The following is a 24,290-nucleotide window of genomic DNA, read 5'->3' as shown; positions in this document are numbered from 1 at the left end:
TTCCTCCATTCCAAAGTGTCAATGACATGTTTGACACTTTCGCTAATGGTAAGCACTTATATTTATTGTTTATTTTTTGGGAAGTGGCTTGCGCTATTAATCTATGGTTAATTGTTTACATACTGGCTTAGTGGTGTGTGGTATAGGAGGCGTTAACTTGCATACACAGAGGTCTGTGTGACGATGGCTGATCCGGCTGCTTTCCCGGTTTTAGGGGAAGGGAATCTACCTTCGGTCAAGCACAAATTATACAGGTTTGCAAACACGGGCGGATTTGAGTATGCCATCGGGCTCAGATGCTTTGTTGTCATTAAATCGCTGCAAAGTGTTTAATACTTCTGGCACCGAATGAATCTCATCATTTTCACCCACTTGCGAACAAGTTCTGCTGCTTTCCTCCAATGAAGGAAAGAGTGATATGACCACCTTTTCCAGCAGTTCTGGGCAAGTTTGTTGAGGAGCTTCGGGACCTCTTACTTTGGGCATGACTGTTTTATAGGCAATACCCCATGGGTTGTCATCCGCGTCGTTTGATCGTTTTTTTTGAAACATCCATTTTTACTTGCTTCTATGGCTTTCCTTAACTTCAGTCGGTGTCCTCTAAATTCTGCCCGTAGTTCTTCGAACACGTTGAAGGCTTTTATGGCCTTCCATATTTTCGCTTGTACTCTCTGGCACCTTGGCATTTTAATGGTCTTGCAGATATCTATTGTGATGGGGAGATGATCGCTATGCGCGTATAATTTGTCTGTCCCTGTCCCTTTGACATTTATCGCCGTAGCTCGATCTGCGAAAGCAATATCAATCACTGACTGTCCGTTGTGATTCTCGAAAGTGTGAACTCCGTGCTCATTCTATAGCACCAGACCCAGGGAAGCGAAGAACTCTTCCAATAACCGTCCTCACGCACTTGTTTTTCTGCTACCTCATGCCAGTGATCATGCATTAAAATCTCCAGCGAGCAATATTGTGCGTTTTCCCCTGAGCTCTATTTATATTAATGATAGCATGCATGCAAATTGTTCCTGTAACCATCTCGGTGGTGCGTAACAGGTCACTATGTACATGCTGTGCAGCTTTACTCATGTGAAGTCTGCACGCATAACTCTCATTCTACATTGCGGTGCTCTGTTCCCAAGCACGCAGATTGCTGCCAGTTTCTGGTTATCACTTACCCAGTTGTACGACTCTTCTGCTTTATATGACTCAAACAGCAATACCACATCAATATGTTCTTCAGCGACAGTTTGCCACAGCAAATTTTGTGAGATCCTGCTATGTTTATGTTAAGCTGTAATATTTCATGTTCGTCAACGTGCTGCATCTTGGTACCGCGGACATTTAGGGCTTCCTGCTGCATGCGCTCCAGCGCAAAGAGCACATTTTTCCTCCTGCTTACAGCTCGCGGCTTTGTGTCCGGTTGATCCACATTTCCTGCATTGGTTTGCTCGATCCGGCTCTTTACATGTTGTGACCATATGACCACGGGGAGTTACATACATATGTATAAAATACCCAGAGTTCAACTCCCCTCAACAGGAGGTGCTCCGGTGATGCTCTCAGACAAGTATCTAAGACTATTCCTTGACAGAAAGCTAATGTAGAAGCTTTGATGTATGTAGAGACCCCATCAACAAGTATGAGTACTCTTGCCTAGAGTTAAATTCTGTATCTATTGCACAATTATAAAACCAATTTTTATAGGGTTCAAAAGACTGCCCTCATTGGAATCAATGGGGCGCTTCGGACCACCTCTTCAAGCGCTTAACGCAATGCTGAGTATGGTCTCAGTGCGCATCGATGCACGTACCGCGCTCAGATTGAGGTGTTCCGAGTACAAGCTAGACTTAAGCTGCATAAAAGCTTTGAGTTCATTTCTGTGGACTGTCACACCGGATTCATCCAAACCATCATTCGTCTATAAACTATCATGCGTTCACAAAATATCTCGCGTTCATAAAATATCATGCGATCAGTTTTCACCTGTAACCCTTTTGACCCGACATTCGCGCAATCCTGGTATAAAATTGTTTATCGAAGTTGGTTAATTAGGTGATGTATAATTTAAAAATTACTAAAAATCTGAGATGCAATAAGAGGTTGGCACGGTGGGTGGTGGTAAACCGTTGTACCACTCGGGATGTTATATTTATACATAAAATTCACGTATGGTAAAGTGCGAAGCGCGTTTTGCAAAGCGGTACTTAGCACTCTTTACATATAGTCTAAGTCCGAGTCTGAATTTTTTGAGAACTGCAATTGGTACAACAACGTTGTGTAGTACCTTCAACAGGAAGGTGTATTGCCTTGCGTAAGGCAATTTGTGTTGTTCGTCCAGGTTTTCACCGACGAACGGCAGTAGTTTGTATGCCATCCTGAATCAATGCCTCAGCTAAAGTAACTAAAAACGATTTGAATGGCATCTTTTTCCGGTTGAGGTCATTATGAATAACCCAAGCGTTCACTGCTGTCATCATTAACAGACAGTAAAACACTTTCTTCCACCGCTTATCCGATTTCCTATCGTATTCATAAAGTCCAGACATCTGATCAGCCAAGTCGACTACTCCCATGATCTCCCTATAAAATTTTATTTGACTTGGACATTGCACTAGAATTTTTCCCCCTGTTTTCAACGTTTTTGTAACATTGGTGACAATTACTCAATACAAATACGATACTTCTTTCGTGTCCTATCTGATCTATCTTGAATGTCTTGTTATGTGGTTTGATATTGTGCAGTTCCAAAGTCCATAAACAGTTTTTTTTTCATCAGAAGTATTCGAAATAATATTTATTTTCGATGCGCCGGGGTTCGAAGCGACGTCATCAATGTCGCTTTCAGTATCATCGTTACCGCTGTTAGAGCTCAAGACACCACTAGACAAGAATCTCTCGTCAGCATCCTCATTTTCTTCTATATTTTTGGCACCTTATCACTGAATATCTTAGAAAAACTCCGCGAACACAACCGCGATTTTAATTTTCACTGCTTGTCAATGCACAAAAACAGACTCCATTAGTACAGACAACAAAAAGTGTAACGGAACTTATCAGTATGTTTAGAAGAAGAGATGATCAGGTGAATAGCATAAACCAGCAGAAATTCATTGAGTCATTATTGTGACATTTAATCTTTAAGTGGTGCACATGTGTGTACCATTCGGGTCGAAAGGGTTAAAAAAAAAAGAAGTTTTTTTCGAAAATCTGTTTTTACGAAAATAAACGACCATTACTGGTTTCAGCTAACGCCGGTTCTTGCTGTTCTTCGAGCGTACAGTGAAGATATATTATATACTAGCAACCCGCCCTGCTTCGCACGGGTATAAAATATATACCCTATGTCACTCACTGAAAAAATGATTAAAATCGATCCAGTAGTTTTGGCTTATTCATTATTGCCCGTGGCCCGCACGCGTTAAATTTGGAGTAAAACAATTCCCCTTTCTTTATAGCATGAAGATTTCCTGCTATCTTTGGGATATCTAAATTCATACCCTACATTTTTGCATATTAACTTTTTGCATTTTTACATATATATTTATTTTATTTTTACAACAATTACTATATTACAGAATGTCTTTATATACAACGTTCATAGCCTTCTTGTCATTAGACAATACAAACATGTTTTCTCTAGAGGTTACTCTTGAAAGAGCGACATACAGTTGGCCATGTGAAAAACAGTCAACACTCAAATCTAAGCCTGCAACGTTGAAGGTTTGACCCTGATATTTATTAATGGTCATTGCAAAAGATGTCTTTACCGGAAATTGTAAGCGTTTAAATTGGAGTGGTAGATCCGATGGTATCAGAGGGATTCGGGGAATCAATACATCTTCTCCGGTACCACATCCTGTGAGTATTGTGCACTCTATTATGAAAGTTTTCAATGATTTTACCAGCAAACGCGTGCCATTGCAAAGTGTGCGGTTCGGCCTCCTTCCAAAGGAGTAGCGGCAATGCCGGATGACGCAACAGCTAACGCAATTTTTCCGGTAGATCTCAATTACTAACTACTGATGTAATATCTTGAAAAATATTGTTTTTAATTATATGCTGTAAAGAGCCATATACATAGATCTATATGAAAACAACAATGTATTTAAGGTATTTAATTGGATAAGGATTAATGTTGTACCTATTTGTTGAAATCGCTTCGAAAATAAGCTATTAGTTGTCGTAAAAAGTAAATGACAAAAAATGTTATTGTATGGAATCGATAGCAAGCTAAACGCGCTCCGAATCAATAAAAACTATTCAAAAACTGTATTTTAATTACAGTATGCAAAATTCGTATTAGTACACCCCCTAATAAATAAAAAAACCACGTATATTTTCAAATTAATTTTAAAACAAATGCTTGAAACCGTTTTATTTTATAGATAATTAACTAAAATAAGGCCAAATAAAAAAACCGCTCACAAAGTGTATTGAAATGCAAAAAAAAAAATAAGAAAGAAAAAAATGAACACTTTTCACAGAAGCAAAATTCGTATTAGTACACATGTATTTTTAATGATTTAAAGAGTAAATAAAAAATAGTTCAGAAAATTAATATTTTGTAGGATACCCTCGTTGCCTTAGAACAGCAGACAATCTCTTCGGCATAGATTCCACCAATTTTTTTGTGAGATTTGGAGAAATCTTCTTCCACTCTGATTTGAGGACTTTTTTTAAATGTTCTCGGTTCCTTATTTGATGATGTTCCTGCTGCTTTTTGAAAATCGACCATACATTTTCTATGGGATTAATATCCGGGCTTTGTGGTGGTGTTTTGAGATAATTTGGACAGTTATAAAGCATCCATAACCTTGTATCCAACGCCGTGTACTTAGGGTCGTTATCTTGTTGGAATATACATGTTTTTTTGCAACCCAATTTTTTGGCACCTTTGCGTAGATTCTTTTTTAAAATATCAATATATTGCCTCGCAGTCATAATTCCATCAATAAAATGCAACTTTCCTACTCCGTTTGCCCCGAAACATCCCCATACCATCAGAGAACCACCACCGTGCTTGAAAGAAGGCTGCAGATTTCGTTTTTGAAGGCGAGTATTACACTCTCTCCAAATTTTTATGCGTCCATCGGACATTTTTATATTAAATTTACACTCGTCTGAAAAAATTACCCTTTTCCAAAATCGCATATTTTTGTTTAAATATTGCCTGGCGAATATAACACACTTTCTTCTATTGACTGAGCTTACATACGGTTTTCTAACCGCGGTTCTGCTTCTAAATCCCAATTTTTTTACATAATTGCGCACTGTTTGAGGTGTAACTTTGATAGAAAAGTATTTTTCTAGTTCTGCAGCTAGTGAAACTCCACTGACGGTGGGGTCTTTTCTCATAAGGCGTTTCAAATAAGTCTTGTGCCTCTGCTCAAGCTTTGCCCTGTTCACATTTCGAAGCTTTTTGTCAATCCTTCCACTGTCTCTAAAAATTTTGACTAAGTTTTGTATTGTAGACACACTTTTCTGCAATGTTCTCGCAATTTCGCGTAAAGACTTTCCGTTTTTGTTCATATTTATTATTAATCTCCTAGTTTCGTTTGACTTTGGCGACATTGCAAGCTAACTCCGCGAACTTGAACAAATGGCTACTAAAACGCAACTGCCCAAGGTTAAACATTGAATCGTTTCGAAAATAAAGGTAAATACCAACAAATTGTTTACAAATTCAACGCATACTAAGTGTACTAATACGAATTTTGCCTGCAGTAGAAATAGCTACACTGCTACTAAAGCTATTTTTTTCACTATGCAAATGTTTCGGAGTTTTTGTTATTATTCTATTTTTTTATGAATTTTACAATACTGCACTACGATTGAAATCAATTGCTTTAAAGTAAATTTGAAAATATACGTGGTATTTTTATTTGTAAGAGGGTGTACTAATACGAACTTTGCATACTGTATGTGCGATTTACTAATATAGAACGTGAAAATAGCGTTTTATTTCGCTGTAAAATTGTATGTGCATATAATTACATGGAATTCAGTACATACATGGATACATATGTACATACGTCCGAAATGAAATAATGCGAGCGATTCGTAAATACATACATACATACTTCACCATACGATGTAATTCAACATTAATGAGGTGTGGTGAGATTATCGCTTAACGCCTGTTGCTTCATTCGGTTGACAGCGAACAAACACACAAACAGCTTTTTTTGGAAAAAGAGCTGCTTTTGTTTAAACAATTTTGGTTAAATAACAAATATATCAATTTTTTTTTTGATGCAGAACGAAAGTAAATATTTCAAAGTTAAACTCTAAGAAAGTTTCATTTTAATTGGTTCATTCGTTTATGATTTATGGCCGTGAAAACAAAAAAATGATGTTTTTTTGCCACATTTTGACCGATTGCCACGCCTCCTTTATATATTTCTTCACATTATATAGATATAAACCTTCCTCTTCAATCAATCTATCTTTAAAAAAAAACCGCATCAAAATCCGTTGCGTAGTTTTAAAGATTTAAGCGATTACGTGGACATAGGGACAGAAAAAGCGGCTTTGTTTTATAATATGTAGTGATATATATATTATACAGAGAACGTTAAATATAGAGAATTCTCACGAGCTACGAATAGTGTGAATTGTCAAAAATGAAGTGAAACCGCGAACACTATTTCACCTCGCTTAACTCGAAGGCGGGGAAGTTCTTAACAGACCTGATTACAGTGAATTATGTACAAGTACATTGGCTCTGCTCAGTTTTTGGTTTCTGTATGAAATCAAATTGACAAATGCCGACGGCATTTTGCAAGGCATTTGCTTGTGCATTTTTATGTTCCCTTGGTAAACGAAAATTTATTCAATTTGTATTTTCAAACAAATACAACCAAATAAAGATTTAAAATCCAAGATTTAAAATCAAAGTAACTTTAATGCACACATTTTGTTATGTGCGTTTTAATAAATTTGATGAAAATTTTTACTAATTTTTCGAGTCGAAATTAATTTTAGACAAAAATTCAAAGAGCATTGAATATATGTATGTATATCAATATATGTATATATACATACATATATTTTGTTAGTTATATTTGTGCAAAAGTTCAATTGCATCTTCAATTCTTATAGTGTTAGAAATGTATGTATGTGCACATGCACTGCAGCAACAATGACCTACCTCACGACGCATTGCCTTATCATATTTATGTGCATTTGAATATGCATTTTTTGGTCCTGTGCCAAACGAAAATTTTTTAAATTTACCTATGTATATTACAGGGAATAATTCATATATGTATGCATTTTATAGATAGTACAAAACTTTAAAATTTAAAATAAATAAAAGAAAACTTCAAAGAAACGTATTTGCATACATATATGGGACAACTAAGTTCTATTGCATCTTTAATATAGTGTTGCACGCATATGTATGCACTGAAGCAACATGACCTACCTCACGAGCATGCCTTATCATATTTCATGCAATAATTAGGATGTAAATATTCGAATGATCGAATTCCTGCAAATGCTAAAACAACTTCTTCTACATATGCATCGACGCATGTGCATGTGCGTATGTATATGCACACCTGATCCCTAACTATATCTATATATCAATCAATCAATCGATCAAATCAAAAAATTCTGTATACAAAACGCTTCATTACATTTTCATTACCAGGCACACAGGAAGATGGCATATGCAAATATAAATATTGAATTCAAGCAAAACAATGCTTATTAATATACACATATGCATGTACATACAACCGCACACACAGGGCATTCGCTTTATTCCTCAAAATGCGTATGTCGTTCAAAGCTAAAATTCCATGCCTAGCGACTACAAGAACAAAATGCAGTCATAGACGCAGGCGTAGCGGCCATCATTCTAGTTGCCATAGCGCTGAACAGTCGCGGCGGCGCCGAACAGTTTCAACTATTGTACTGTGCAACAAAAACTCATCTTCAAAAAATTCATTGATAAATTCGAGCTCATAGTTCTAAGAGCAAGAACTTTCATTCATAAAACGAGCCGCCCATATGCCAATTTTCTCGACAATTCGAAAATAGTCAATATTGGAATATTTCGCGAAGAATTATTTGCCAATATTTGATAAATCTTCAATTTTTGTCAAGTCGAGTGCCCGCGGCATCGTACATATGTATGCAAAAATATATGTATGTATGTAAATATGTGTATATGTACAATGCTGTGCCTATGAATATGCGCTGCGCCATGAGTGCGCGCTGGATTTCTTGCGAAGTTTTACCGTTTTATCTTGAGCTGTGGCTGGTGAGCACACATACACACAGCATATACATATGCGCAAATGTATATAAATTCACAAATTTACATTTGCATATGCCATCTTCCTGTGCGCCTAGTAATGAAGCGTTTTCTATAGAGGATTTTGATTCAGTTGGAAGGGATTCAACAAAGTTTTACAGACACCAGACAGACAGACATTACATATTTATATAATTTTGGATGATTTGGAAAAATTCAAATATATAGGTCATATTAAAAAGCTACCTAACATTCTTTGCTTCTAATCACCAACAAATTCTTATCGACTGCTGCTAAATTTACATAATTCAGCCCCTCACTGTTAATTTTTGTTGAAAAATGTGTCTATGGTGAAATTGTCTTCGCGAGACGAGTACCCCTCAAAAATGAACACTTTCCTGTCATTAAGACTTCTCTATATTTAACGTTCTCTGTATTATACATGTATGTAGATATATATAATTCTTGACAGTTGTTAACTGTTAACAGCAACAGTTTAAACAAAAAAAAAAATGTAGAATTAAATTAATATTGAAATTACTTAGTGAATTTTTATGGATTTCGTGAAAATTATCAAATAGTTAAATAATTTTTTTTTTTTTTGCATACAACCATCTATCATACATAGACTAACATTAACCTCCCTCAACATAGTTTTTTTTTCTTCACCTCATTATAAATATTTTGTAATTAATTAATTCATTTTTTTGTTAAACGAAACCGGAATAGAATTAAAGAAAAAAAAATGTTTTTTTAAATAATAAGAAAGCCGAAGTTAATTTATCATAATAAAAAGGAATAGCCTTATTGTAATTTAAAGCACCAAAATCTAGCAAGAACCAAATAGCGAGGAGGCCTTCTACGCGTCGTTGGACTGCTATATCGACACCAAAAATATGTAAGTGCAATTGCTAATTCTTTTCTTTATGTTAATATTCACTCTCCCTCTCATTTAAATTCATGTAGACGTATGTATGGAAGTATAGTAAGTAGCAATTCGCAATGGCAGTTTTTGTTTGTTTGAGAGAACCGGTTTATACACAATAATGTACATCAATACGTACGTACATATATGTATATGCTTTGGTCTTTTCGGTTATTCCATTTCATTCCTTTTATTTCCTTCTTAACATACATTGAATATTATTTAATATGTGTCTTCGGGTTAATGATCACATATAAAGACTTTTCCAATAACAGGTGTTATTTTGAATAGGAGGTTAATAATTTCGGTAGATGTCACTTTTGGAGATGTCATTTTTTGATATTTGACAAGTAGAAACTACGCCATTAATAAAAATTGAACGATACACGCATAAACAACGCATTGAGGTTATAAAAATTCACTATAAAAATGGTGAAAATTTGGCAGAGACGGTTCGTAAAACACGAACATTTTTGGGTCATCGTGAAGCACCTTGTCGAACCGCAATACAGAAATTGGTGAAGAAATTCGAGCTGTTGGGACAAGATAGTGATGTGAAGAATAAAACCTGTGCACGTCGCTCAAGAACAATCGAAAATATTGATGTTGTAACCGAAAGTGTTGAAGAAAACGTCATTACACCGTATTTTGCATAAAGATTTGGGTCTTAAGGCTTATAAAGTTCAGTTAAGACAAGAACTCAAGCCGGCCGATCATCAACAACGTCGTGTCTTTGCTGATTGGGTCGTTGAAATGCATGAAAATGATCCGAAGTTCATCGAAAAATCATCTTGAGTGATGAGGCCCATTTCCACCTCGGTGGCTTCGTCAACAAGCAAAATTGTTGGCTCTGGGGCTCAGAAAATCCAAGAGTTGTTTTTGAAAAAAGTCTCTATCTTCACCGTGTGACTGTTTGGTGCGGTTTATGGTCCGGCGGAGTCATTGGACCTTACTTTTTCGGAAGCTGGTGCAACTGTTACGGTGAATGGATTGCGCTATCGAGAGATGATTAACGATTTTTTATGGCCGGAATTGGATGGTATTGATCTGGACAACGTTTATTTTCAACAAGACGGCGCTACGTGTCACACAAGCAGCGAAACCATTGATCTTTTACGGGGAAAGACCTCCAATAACACCTCTTATTGAAAATCTCTTTATATATATTATAGAAAATGTTTAGATAGGGCAGTTTTAGTTGATTAATGTCACCCACAAAATAATGTTAGTACACCATTGTTTTTGAATTGTTATGCTCTGATAGTGTTAATAAATATTGTAATGCAAATGATTCACTAGATTTCGCATAATTTTGGTCTGATTTCGGAGGATGTGTAGATCATCTAATGGGGCTTTATTTACATCTACAAAGCCAAGATAGGAAGGGTATAAAGCAGTCTCACGACATAAGCATGCGCTGCCAGGCTTAAGCATTCCTAGGCCTTTTAGGACCGTAGTTATGTATGTTGGCAGATATTAGTTTTCCCCGTGCTCAATTTATTTAATTTATCTTGCGAGGCAATAGTTAAGATGGTAGCTTGGTTCTGCTGCTGCGTTTTCGAACCCACGTACTGAAGCTCCGGGACACAAGCCAGCGCACACGGCGCAGTGGTAGAGCATCATCACAAGCAAGCTTACCAGAACTCATCTATGGTCACTTAACAACTGTAGTGTGTTTCAAGCGGAGGTAGCTACAATAAAAGAACACTGTTAGGGAGGTTAATAATTACTCCGACATTCCATTAGGCGGAGAATGCTCTCTTTTCTCTTCACTGCTCATTTAGATTCCTGGAATCAAGTGATTTTTAGGAAACTGCTAGGATTAGCTAGCTAGATAAGGCAGAAAGAAAAATGGGCCACCGCCAATGGCACCGCTCCAAAATACGCACCACGCTGTTACTTTCAAAGGACTAATTAGCTTCAATCACGGGCAGTGTTTTCCGATTCGGTAGTAATTTAATGTGTTAAACTTTAAAGATGAAAATATGTGGGGTTATTTCGCTCCACCACAGTACTTACTGCTTAGCTTTATGGGTACTGCGCCTGAATTAGTCCCAGCTACATTAAAGTAATTCGCTTGCACACACATGTATTCATAACAATAGTAGCGTCATAGCAAAAACCACATAACTCAATACTCCCACATTACAAAATTTACAAAAAATTGAACAAATTTCAAAATCAGTCTATACTATAAAGGTGAATGTCTGTACGTTGTCCGCACATCACTACGAAACGACAACACCAAATGACGTAAACCAGGCCGCGCCACCACTCCCATTCGTCACTAATAATCGAATATTTTCTTAAATTTAATCTAAAAAATCTTAGTTTTTCCTATTTCCCACTATTTATAGCACACTCTAGACTTCATAATCCGCATAAGCTGTTCAACTAAAGGGTTTTTCAATAAGGGCGGGTAGATGTTGAAATGGAATAAAATGGCGTTTGCTGTGTGGCACGTAGCGCCATCCTGCTGGAACCACATGTCGTCTCGGTCCATATGGTTCAATATGGGCCATAAGAAATTGGAAGGGCCACCACGTCTACCGAAAAATGGGCGCAAAGCGCGCAACGTTTGCGTTAATGAACACTCATTTTGATAATAAAGTTTTATCATTTGAACGTGCTGTTCAATCGTGTAACTTGCCATGATGATTTGCCATAAACAACTGAATAATAAACAAAAGATTTGACAGATGTCACCAAAACAAAATGGCTGCCACAGTTCAAAAACGGTTTGAGATAGAAGATTAATAAAAATAATTTTGCTTGATATTTTTCTGATTGGTTGTTTTGATTTTATTCAACAAGGCATAGCAACGGATGCCGGGTATTGTAATATTATGGTTATTACAATAATAAAAAATTATTTTCAATGAAATTATTGTTTGTAATTCTTTTATATACATACATATCCTAAATCCCTCAAAACTACTCCTACGCGGGTTAAAGCTAGTTTCACTATAAACTACTATAAAGATTTCGAAAGAGAAAGACCAATGACTCATGGAATTATTGAAGAGGCTGAACGAAGACGAAAATTCCGTTCTAAAAGGTCGTTGACTGTCTGAAAAAATATGTATGGCCTTCGAGCGATGTCAAGATTGACGAGTTTTTTCAGGTTCGGCATCTTCGAAAGGAAGAAGTTTTTCGGTACTTAGACAGCGTCAATGTCAAAAAAGGAAGATTTAAAATTGCTCATGTGCGCACGCAAAAGTTGAAATTGGTCGGACGGGCAGAAAGCGTCGTTCACATTTTATTAGTTCCACAAACTGAGAATTTCGTTTTTGGGGAGAAAAACCATATACTCACACGTGGTGAACGCGAACTGCCGGGCCTGAGTGTAACAATAGTGCAAGAAAATGAGCTGATTCATTCAGCCTAGATTTCCAAGCACAGCATTCCAGTCGTTATCCATCCTATTGATTTAATCTTGCGACATATGATTTCTATATTTTTCCTAAGGTAAAATCTGAATTAAAAATAATAATATTTGTGTCTGTTGAAGCTTGGAAAGAGAATGCAGCACACATTCGGTAGGAAGATGACTTCTAGTATTGTTTGTAATATGTAATAGAAGGTTTGCATAGAGCACGGGCGTTCATTGAAGTCGGTTCTTATACAGAGTGGTTAAGTTTCAAAGGCCGGTGTTGATTTTGAATAGAATACAATCTTTTTAGGAAATTATTATCATTTCTCTTTATTATGATAATATTGGTATGGCTCAATTACGTATGGAACAAAATATCGGCCAAATGACCGCCGCGGCCTTGGCGGCACACCTCCATCCGATGGTCCAAATTTTCGGTGACGCTGAGGCATAATCTCATCATATCTCATCCTTTAGCTCTTGAATTGTTGCTAGCTTATCGACGTACATCTTTTCTTTTAAATAACCCCAAAGAAAGAAGTCCTACGGTGTCAAATCACATGATCTTGGCGGTCAATGGACATCGCCGCGACGAGAGATTATTCGGCCATCAAATTTTTCGCGCAAAATAGCCATTGTTTCGTTAGCTGTATGACAAGTGGCACCGTCCTGTTGAAACCACATCGTCCACATCCATAACTTCCAATTCGGGCCATAAAAAGTTCGTTACCATCTCACTATAGCGAACACTATTCACAGTAACTGCCTGACCGGCCTCATTTTGGAAAAAATACGGCCCAAGGATGCCGGCGGCCCATAAACCGCACCAAACAGTCACTCTTTGTCTGTGCATTGGTTTTTCGGCAATCACTCTTTCATTATCATTCGCCCAAATGCGCGATTCTGCTTATTGACGAATCCACTGAGGTGAAAATGTGCCTCATCACTGAAGATGATTTTCTTCGAAAATTGGTCATTCACTGTTGCCATTTCCTGCCACCATTCTGGCCATTGACGACGCTTGAAATGGTCAAGAGGCTTTAGTTCTTGAGTCAATTGCACCTTGTAAGCATGTAAATGCAAGTCTTTATGCATAATATTCATCAACGACGAGCGTGAGAGGTGCAATTGTTGGGCGCGACGACGAGTTGAGGTGGACGGCTCTTCAACCACACTATCGCGAACAGCAGCAATATTTTCTGCAGTACGAGCTGTACGGGCGTACACTGGTGTTTTCACATCTCCTACAGACGTGGTTTGCTCAAACTTTTGCACAATTTTTCCGATTGTATGCACATTTGGACGATTAAATTGACCGAAAAAATCACGAAGTGCGCGATATGCATTTTGATTTGAACGCCCGTTTTCCTAATATGCCTGAATAACTTTAACGTGTTGCTCGATTGTGTATCTTTCCATGGTTCAACTTGAATTAGTCTGAAAGTGAAAAATGTCAAATGAAATGCAGAAAAAAACCGGACGTTTAGGTGTGTTTTACATTCAACATCGGCCCTTGAAATTTAACCACCCTTTACTTATATGTGTAATATAATTAGACAAGCAAAGGTGGGTGCGGGTACACTGTATTTTAAATTAGAATACTAAGTAGGTGAATCGCTAATATTTGTTGCTCTCCAAGCAAAAACTATTCAAATCGAATAGGGGATTTTACCAAAAAACCGCAGATATCTGTAATAATGTGTACATTAATAAATATTCTTTATTATATACAAACGGTTGTAATTTTTTTACTCATTAATGCTTATAATTTTAATTCAGGGCCCAATTAACTGTCTACGTGGACAATGTCGCACAAAACGGGAAATGAGAACTGTGATTAATTAAAAGTAAATTGCACGGTCGACATAGAGCGGGAGCATTTATGCCTTACGCAAGTGCGAAACCCATTTCTGACATGAAATACCAAAATGATAAAGATCCGGTAATCCGGCAGTTCATAATTAAATGCAAAAAATATGGGGAATTGTATATACAGTCTTGTGACTTTTTTGATAATATTCGCAATGTATTTCGTGCTACATTTTTTGTTTGTTAATTTTGAAAATTAAATATAGTTGTAAGTATAATAAAAATCTTTGAGTTCAAGTTTCAAACTTTGCCTAAACTTCAAAAAAATGCACGAAATTTTCATCAGAATTTCCATCTTTTTACTCAAACAATTTAATTTTTTTTTGTGGTATGTCATTTTATAGCGCATTTACGTCTAGTGTGACAAAATGCAAGTTTGAAATTGCTGAAAAAATTAATAATTTTTCTGCAGTTAGTCTGTGCATGTTCTTCTCTTCAAACGTTCAAGCGTTGCATGATAAGTCTGTTGCAGTGTGACTCACAGTCACTTGCCATTGCACTTAATTGTGAATTATACATTATAATAAATGTATATACTCTCATAATTGGCGCGTATATCCTTTGTTAGGTGTTTGGCCTAGCTCGTCCTCTTATTTGTAGTGTGCATCATGATGTTATTCGACAAGTGGAAGGACTCACAGTTTTATGTCGTCTTCCAACAACAATACAAGGAGGAGGTTTCATGGCAGAAATACACTCAGAAGATTGGCATAGTGGTCGCCTCTGGGCCGCTATTAGAAAAAAAATGTCCATCATTTTGGTTTTCCATGACCACAATGAGTTTCGAATCCGAGCCCTATCGAATGATAGTCTCGCACAAATCCATTCGACTATTACCCTAATAATCACCTCTAAACAATCAAAGTCTAGTGTTGCTTAAATAAAGTAAAACTTATGTAAGCAGCCAACGATGCACAAATTACGATCAGCGATAATTTGTTTTATTTTTTGTCTTTATATCTTTTGCTATGCTTGTGCAACAATGTAATAAAATAATGCAACAGGGAAGCAATTAAGTTTTACGAAAAACAAGTAAAGAGCTATCTAATTGCGAACCGAACCGAAATTCATATATATGTATTCTATATGTAAAATAACATGTACTATATACTTAACTTTGGAGGATGGTTCCATATGTAAAAGTCCAAGTGGAGAAAGTTACTATCGTCATTCACTTGGGAGTGGCCAGAAGGATTCTTCTGCATATGGGTCAAGCAGTCACAACTTCCGTGATTAGCCCAAGTATCCTCTAGGTAGCTTCCGAATACCCGTTCGGAAGTGAGCTAACGTGAGAAGGCGAAGCATTCCAGGATAACTGGTTGTGCGCTGGGTTTGGAACCCGCCATGTAAAAATTCCCCCCATGAAAAAATATACAAAGCCTCGGATGAGAACTTATCAGTATAAGAACTGATCACGACTCCTGTAAACGAAATAAGGAATACGATTTGCACCTGGAATGTCCGGTCCCTTAATAGGGAATGTGCCTCTGCCCGGCTGGTTGATATCCTTGTGAGAGTACAGGCCGACATCACTGCCATTCAAGAAATGCGATGGACGAGGCAAGGCAAAAATTATTGGATCTTGCGACGTTTACTACAGCTGCCATGTAAATGAGCGCAAATTCGGTGACGAATTTGTTGTGGAAGAGAGACTTCGTCGCCAAGTACTGTCGTTCACACCCGTGGACGAGCGTCTCGCAATAATCCGCATTAAAACGCGATTTTTTAACATCTCGCTCATTTGCGCCCACGCCCCGACGGAAGAGAAGGATGATGCGAGCAAAGATTTCTTTTATGAGCGCATGGAATGTTCCTATGAGCGCTGCCCCGCCACGACATAAAAATCGTGCTTGGTGACTTCAACGCACCCTGACAAGGAGGGAATTTTTGGTCTCACAGTCCAAAAATTCAGCCTGCACAACCAAACATCCGGTAACGGATAGAGGCTGATCGACTTCGCCGGGGCCCGAAACATGGAAGTCTGCAGCAACAGATTCCAGCATAAGAAGATACACCAAGCTACCTGGCTGTCTCCTGATCGAAAAACGCGAAACGTGATAGATGGAAGACACGCTTCTAGTGTATTAGATATACATATGATCCTAGGACCCACCTTTGCAGCAAAAAACGTACATCTACCTATGCAAAAAATGTTCATCATCGAAAAGCTACAAGCACAACAGACACCTAGAAGATTCGCCACTCGACTCTCACTCCTACTCTCAGAAAGTACTGCCCTACAAACCAGCATACACGAGCAATGTCATGCTGCCGCAGAAAGAAAAGATGCTGCCTATAGAGCCACGTTACGATCGGGCGCAACGCGAGCCATGTGGGATCGTTACCGAGAGCTAAGAAAGAAAGAGAGACGTATTATCAGAAAGAAGAAACGAGAGGCAGAAATACGTGAGTGTGAGGAGCTTGAGGTGCTGGCCAATAGGAACAACGAACGAAAATTCTACCAGAAAGTTCGGCGGCTTACAGAAGGTTTTAAGACCGGGGCGTTTTCCTATAAGAACAAAGTCGGAATCTGGTGACTGACATCCGGAGCATACACTCCTCGAACCTCTTAAATAGTGATAGCTGCTCAAGTCATAGAGAATGTGAAGTTCCCGATGCCCCAATCGTTGACGATGGAATTGTCGTTCCGCTACCAGACCATGACGAGGTGAGAATAGCGATAACGCGGCTAAAGGATAACAAAGCCGCGGACGCCGACGGACTGCCGGCGGAGCTATTCAAACAAATATTTATAATACGCCAAGGTAAAGGTTTATCTGCCTTGGATTGGGTGGAAGATGCAGGCATTACCTGCAAGAGTTCAACGTTACAGAGGTATCATCTGTTCTGCCTTGCTTTCCCGTTTCCATTACAGGTTTCGAAGTTGACGGAGCTTGAGAAATTGTCTTAGCTAATGCTTCGTTCGATTGCGTTCGATGCGTTCCTAATTTGCACCAGGTTTAACCGTTTTCAGAGACTTACTCGCTACCAGAGTTCTACCTGAGTCTATTGAGAGATTGTCCGCCATCTTCCACAACTTGTTCAGTTGCTTCGGATCGTTTCGACGTGGGTAATCGCTCTCACCCACTTGGCTCTTCATTGACATAGCCAATGAGCCATTTTTCACCACTAGTAGTGCGCTTCCTCCGGAACTCTGGGCATCAGTTACGGTCATAAAGGGATGTGGGGCTCGGGTCTGCACATCCGATGCCCGAGCCGCCAATTGCTCGACGGGAGTATTTCCCAAAAATCGGTTACCTCGTGCGGAGAGATTCTTATTTAGCCTCTACATGACAAGAAGGAAATGCATTTTATACCTCCTGCCAGGTCGACGGTAGGGTAATCTCCGCATAAAACTGGGATGGCCACCAATTCCACCATTTCGCGGACGGGTGGATACCCAATTCTTATATTGAACTGCCCTCTTAGTTCGTGGTAATTTAGTCTCCACAACATGGGGTTAAATCCCCACTTAGGCCTCATCCCCGATATGGGAAGTTTACATTACTGGAATTGGGTCAGCGCAAGGAGGACGAGCTAGACGTGAAGTGTCACTTTTATCTTTCTCTACAGATCAATACTTCACTGTCAAATCGCTAATTTTGCCCAAAATTACGAGCGACTTACTAACACAGACTATAACTATTTCGACGTGGCTGCATATCCGAGTTTTGTTCTAGCCGATCTGCAGGTTATGAAGCGTGGGCGTGTCGATATATTGGTTGGACGTTATGGATCAACTTATCTGTACAGAATTTTTCGTAAAGGTACATCCGGCACCCCTATAGCTCAACTGACGGTCTTTGGGTGGACTTTGTTTGGAAGCATGAATTGATCTGAGCCTGATAATTCACGCTTACAGTCCTGACATTGCGATGTCCAATTGGATCGAGCATTAAACAGGTTGTGGGAGTTAGAGGAGGCGCCGTAAAAAGAGTATCTTATGCATGAGTAGTGTTACTGCGAAGACCACTTTGACACAACGAATCGAAGTCAACCTAACGGACGGTTCGTGGTCGAATTGCTGCTGGAGCCCGATGTACCTATAAGAGTGTCGCGAAACTATGCCATCCAGAATTTGCTACGTCTTAAAAGAAGACTCGCTTGTGATGCCGATCTTCGTCTACGCTACAATCAATTCATGAAAGAACTCATTGACATGAAACTTATGCAGGCCGTGTCAGAGACTGTGAATTAAACGTATTAAATGCCTCATCATCCTGTTTTAAAGGAAAGAAGTATTACGACCAAATTGAGGATTGTATTCAACGCGTCCGCAAAATCTGCTTCCGAGAATTCGCTGAATGACGCGTTATTTGTAGGACCTCAACTGCAGGAAGATTTGTACATGATCTTGCTTCACTTTAGAAGGTACTGCTATGCTGTAACGGCAGATGTCGCCAAAATGTATCGTCAAATCTGCGTATGCTCAAAACACACCGATGTGAAACGCATCGTATGGCGTATCCACCCGTCTCTGACCATCCAAGATTTTCGCATGGTTCACCTAACGTACGGAGTGGCAGCTGCGTCTCATCTAGCTGTCTGATCAATTCAACAGACGGCAAGAGATTCATCGAATGGTTGTTGGGCTGGATTTTCACATGAATGATCTACTTACTGGTGCGTCTAGTAAAGAAGAACTTCGATTTCTGCAGCAAAAGGTCTCCGAAATATTGAGGGAAGGGGGGTTTGAACTTCGTAAGTGGGCATCGAACTGCCTTGAACTAAACGCAAGCATTTCCAATGCATCTACTAACATATCAAATTATGTCGTCAACGATAAGGATGTTCACGATTTAGGTATTATCTGACAGAGGGAGACTACTTCACGTTTACCATTAATTTGAGAGAACCGACCAAGCGCATGTTCTTATGAACTGTAAGTACGCTCTTCGATCCTCTGTCCCTACTTGCTTGGGCCTGTGGTTTCAAGACATATGGCGCACTACGGTAGGTTAGGATGCACAGCTGGTCTGATCTCCGCTACCCGCTTTTCGCTTTGACTGACTCTACCATATCATTGGCATGGTTACAACCTCACCCCAGCAGATGGGTGGCATTTATAGCTAACCGCATCGCTCATATTCAAGAAGTTGTGCCTCCCGAAAGTTGGAACCACATCCGTTCTGAACAGAATCCCACAGACTGCGCTTCAAGAGGTATAACCCCCTCTGAATTATTACGCCATCAATTGTGGTGGACTGGTCCTATTTTCCTGAAACGCACTGAACAATTGTGAACCAAAAGATATCTAAAGAGCACACTACAAAACTGGGCATACGAAATAGCATTCGAGCCCATATGACTAACTCTACGAATCACTGGTCCATGATGACAAAATACTCATCATATTCTAAGCTGCGTCGAGTCATCTCCCACATTTTATATTTTTTGACCAATATTCGTGTTAACAGGCGACTCAATATTATAAAGCGTTTTGGTACACCGAGTTGCCAAGAGTTATCTGAAGCTGAGCTTCGCCTAATGAGGTATACGCAACGGTTTTATTTTTCTAATGAAATTTCTCTTTGCAGCGCTAAGAGACCAATCCTGCTTCGCAATAGTCTTTTGCGTCTGCATCCGTTTCTGGAATTGTACGCTTGCTATGTTAATAGCAATAAATAAATATATAAACTCACTATACACGTCGTTATTGTACCGTAATATGTACCATAAGGCCATAAAATGCACTTGGTTGAACCGCAATCTTACCACACAAGCTATGGCTGACCTACTTGCCACTCGCACAACCTACGCCCCTACTTTTACTACTGCTGTCGATTTCGCTGGACCTTACTTCTACAAGTTCAGCCAAGGAAAAGGAGCTAAGGCTACCAAAAGCTACATCTGCTCGGTCATTTATATGTCCACTGGTGCGATGGATCTCGAATTTGTTGGTGACCTGTTAACATCAGTGTTCCTAAATGCGTTTAAAAGGTTCAGAAATCGCAGAGGCTTTTGTAAGGTCATGACGTCAGATAGCGGAACAAATTTCGTTGGATCCGAGAAGGAGTTTCGCAACGCTTGGCTGATACTAAACCTCGCGCTTTCTTTGCTGATTCGAAAATCGAATGGCGCTTTAATCCACTGGCTGCACCCCATATGGGAGGTTACTGGAACACTTTGGTCAAACGTGTCAAGCATCATTTGAAACGAGTATTGGGAGAAGTTCTACTATCATACGAAAAGTTCAACACACTTCTGACTGAAAGTAAACTCTCGCCCACTCTGTGACAACTCTGCAACTGCTGGTGACTTAGAACCCGGAACCTGAGGGTCAAGGGTTCCGTGAAAATCTTTGCCAGCGGTGGCAAGCAATTTCTGCCATGAGACAACATTTTTGGCATCGTTAGAGAGACGAATACCTCGTCAGCTTATAACGTCGCACCAAGTGATTTCGCTCTTCACGCAACATTGAAATAGGTGATGTGTTTGCGGTTTTCGACGAAGTGGACGCTGGCACGAGTTATCAAATGCCATCGTGGTACCGATGGATGCGTAAGAGTAGTTATGTTGGAAACACGGAAAGGAGAATTGATTCAGCCTATAGTCAAACTTTGCCTTTTACCAACGAAAGGAGATTTATTTTATCAAGAATCTAATAACTTATCGTAAATGTTTTTCGAAGCTTTCCATTTTCGTTTTATTTATTTTTTTTTTTTTTTTAACTTATCAAGATAGTTCAAGGGTGGCGGTATGTTGGAGCAATTAAGTATTCGATTAAAATAAGTCCTTTGTTCTTTTAGATTAGGGTTTTTCAGTAAGAGCGCTTCAACTTTTGAACTTTTTTGAATAAAACACAAACGGTTTGACTTTTTTAACTAATTTTTTTTTTATTATCGAGTTTGAACATATACATTTAAGTATGAAATTCGATTTCTTTTGCATAACCACCGCGTGCACGTTTTACGAAGTCCAATCGTTGAACCCAATTTTCGACCACTCTTTTGCATAAATCGGCCGAAATTCCAGCAATTTCGCGTTCAATATTGGCTCTGAGCTCACAAATCGTCGCCGGCTTGTTACTGTAGACCAATGACTTCACATAACCCCAAAACGGGACGGCTTGTTAAATGGACCGTAAAATGGCCGTAATGCTCTTAAAGTAGCAGCAACAGAACGATTATTTTCATAAAAAATTTGCACGATTTGCAATCGTTGCTGAAGTGTGTAGCGTTCCATGATGAAATGTATACTAATGAAGTTTACAAATGACAAGCGAAAAATAAAAAATATTGCGTCGTTCGTCCTCCCTATCGGAAAAAAGTTGAAGCGCACCTATTGAATAACCCTACATGCATAGAACTTACCACTTTTGTGAAATATGCTTTTATTATAAGCACTTTAAGGGTTTTCAACTCTTTTGTGATAATTTTCTGTGAAAATATGTAGACTTTGATTGAAAATAAATATGTAATATATATAAAGGGAAAATTCTGAAAAATAAGTATTGTAGATTTGTATTTGTAAAGAAATTGTAATTTGAAACTCTTTTGGATTCCCGCATCACCATTTCTTGATTTCATTAGTCTCAGTAGCCTTAAGTTCGAAAGTAATGCAAATGCGCTAATAAAACTTGTTAGAGCGATCATTTTAACAAAAATATATTATGGCTTGCCAATTTTCGGATCTACTTTAAAAAACTACTAGTAAAAAATTTCATCCAGAAGCTAGTCTTTCCTTAAGAGACTTCCGCGCAACCCCAATCCTCAACATACTTGCTGAAGCCGGATTACCTCAACTAAAGGAGCAAATATCTTACCTTTCAGGACGCTTACTTTCAAAACTCTGATACTCAGACGGTTTGCCTCCTAATGCAATCACAAAATATATATAAAATTAAACGAAACCGTCAACTAAAAAAAGTATCAGCCATGCATAATATTATCTACTTCACCAAAAACTGGATATGAATTTAAACTTAAGGGCTTTTTTCAACCCACTTTCAGCTCCTGGGTAACTTCAAAACCGCTCATTTACATATATTAAATCTTACAAAGCACAAAAAGGAGAACAGAAGAGAAACAGGAGAAAAGGAAAACTTTCAAATATATGTAGCTCTCTTGCAAGCTGGAGATTTGTATAAACTGATGTATCGAAAGAGAGTGAAGTTATCGGTTACGAATCCACGATGATGGGTTTACTAGCTCCACAGGCCCCTGTTTTACAGCTGGGACAGCAGTCATCCTCCACGCTAGCCGTTTAGCAAAAAAACAAGCGCACTAAGTATTTAATCTGCTCTGACTCCCTATCCGTGATTCAATCAGTTTTAAATGTGAATGAGTACAACCCAATAATACCCGAAATAAAAAAAGGAATAAATAATTGACGTGTACATTTGTTTGAGGTGTTTGGCCGAGCTCCTCCTGCTATTTGTGGCGTGCGTCTTGATGTTTTTCCACAAATGGAGGGGCCTCCAGTTTTAAGCTGACTCTGCACTGTAACTATATGTGTCTGTTTCTCATAAAAAACATGAGAAGCTTTTTGATGGATGAAATACCCTCGAAGGTTTGCCATTACCTGCCCAGAGCGCCATTTCTTCCACATAGATTCGATCCTACGAACTTCCGAATGGTAGTCATTCACCAACCCATTCGCCTAGGGCAGCCACTTGACCCTTAATTTAAGATTTTTCAAAAGTTGGAATTAATTGGTTTGCGCACTAATGACTCAATTATTTCAAATTTTTTAACATCAATAAATACAAAACAATAAACCCTGGTCGGTCGGCAACTAAGATTCCCGTTGAACTACCTAGAAGGCTGATTGTCATACAAACACGCCTTCGTCTTGGCCACACGCGCTAAATACATACATACATAAATATCTTCTCGACAAACCTCAACTATCCACTGCAATCAATACCTTCGAACTTACCTTAATCCATATACTACATCAGAACTTCAATGTATTCGCCAACAAATAAGCGATAACGATTTAGAACAAATACTGAAATATATTCATACCACTAACATAAAAAAATTATCAAATTTCTGCATATGTAAATTAAATATCTATTTCGAAGTGTGATGCTCTCTTATGCACTTTTAGATAAGTAAGTAGTTGATAAATATTACTAATTCTAATTTAGTAACCATCGGCTGTCGCAAGTGATTAAATCACTGTTAAGGCTTCTGCAAAAAAATCATAATAGCAAACAATAAATAAAATAATATTTACACCAGAGTATCACTTCGCAGTCACGAAAAATTTAAATGAAATGCAAAATTTAATATACTTTCACTGTAACTGTTTTCGATTTAACTTTGTAACGCTGCTTATATGTGTGCGTGTCAGGTGCATGACGCTAATCCCTACAAGACAGTGCTGAGCAGTGTTGCCAATTTAGCGACTTTGTCTCTAGAACTGACGACTTTTGCTTGAGTCTTGGCGACAAAAAAAAAGCTTTGACGACAAAAATGATTTAGCGACTTATCTGGCGACTTTTGGAGAGCAAATCAAAACCGTTTGCGGCAATAGATACTTTGCTGTCAACTTGATTACCCGTGAATGCCCTTTACCTTCCATACTCTAGAGTAACAATTTACTGGCTGTAGGTAAAATAATGCACCACCTATTGGTGTGTTATCGTTGATAAATTATCGATCTATAATTAAAATTTGTTTTTATCTTAAAATTTTTTATAAAATTAACAAACATCATACGTTGTATTAAGAAATAATAAAATATATCCAATATATTGTGTGAAATTAGAGCAGAGTCAGCGTTTCCCTAACTTTCCCCCTAATGATTTTAAGGATGGCCCTATATAGGGGTCTTGCCTTGATGATTTTATAATCATCAAGGATTCCCTCCACTGATGTCACCCAGGACACGTATTGGGAAGAGTTTCCCTC

At 38.5% G+C, this 24,290-nt stretch overlaps 1 long non-coding RNA gene across 1 annotated transcript in view; it reads right to left on the bottom strand.

Annotated features, from left to right (window-relative positions):
• LOC128861142 (uncharacterized) overlaps positions 1 to 23,752 on the bottom strand; it is a 56,953-nt gene extending 33,201 nt beyond the window's left edge. Inside the window, exon 1 of the long non-coding RNA XR_008454341.1 lies at positions 23,311 to 23,752. This is a non-coding gene — a long non-coding RNA (uncharacterized LOC128861142). The remainder of the gene's footprint in view (positions 1 to 23,310) is intronic.
• Positions 23,753 to 24,290: the final 538 nt, after the last annotated feature.

This window comes from Anastrepha ludens, chromosome 4 (genome assembly GCF_028408465.1).
Source record: "Anastrepha ludens isolate Willacy chromosome 4, idAnaLude1.1, whole genome shotgun sequence".
Taxonomy (NCBI): domain Eukaryota; kingdom Metazoa; phylum Arthropoda; class Insecta; order Diptera; family Tephritidae; genus Anastrepha; species Anastrepha ludens.
This window is presented reverse-complemented; position numbering and strand designations above follow the sequence as displayed.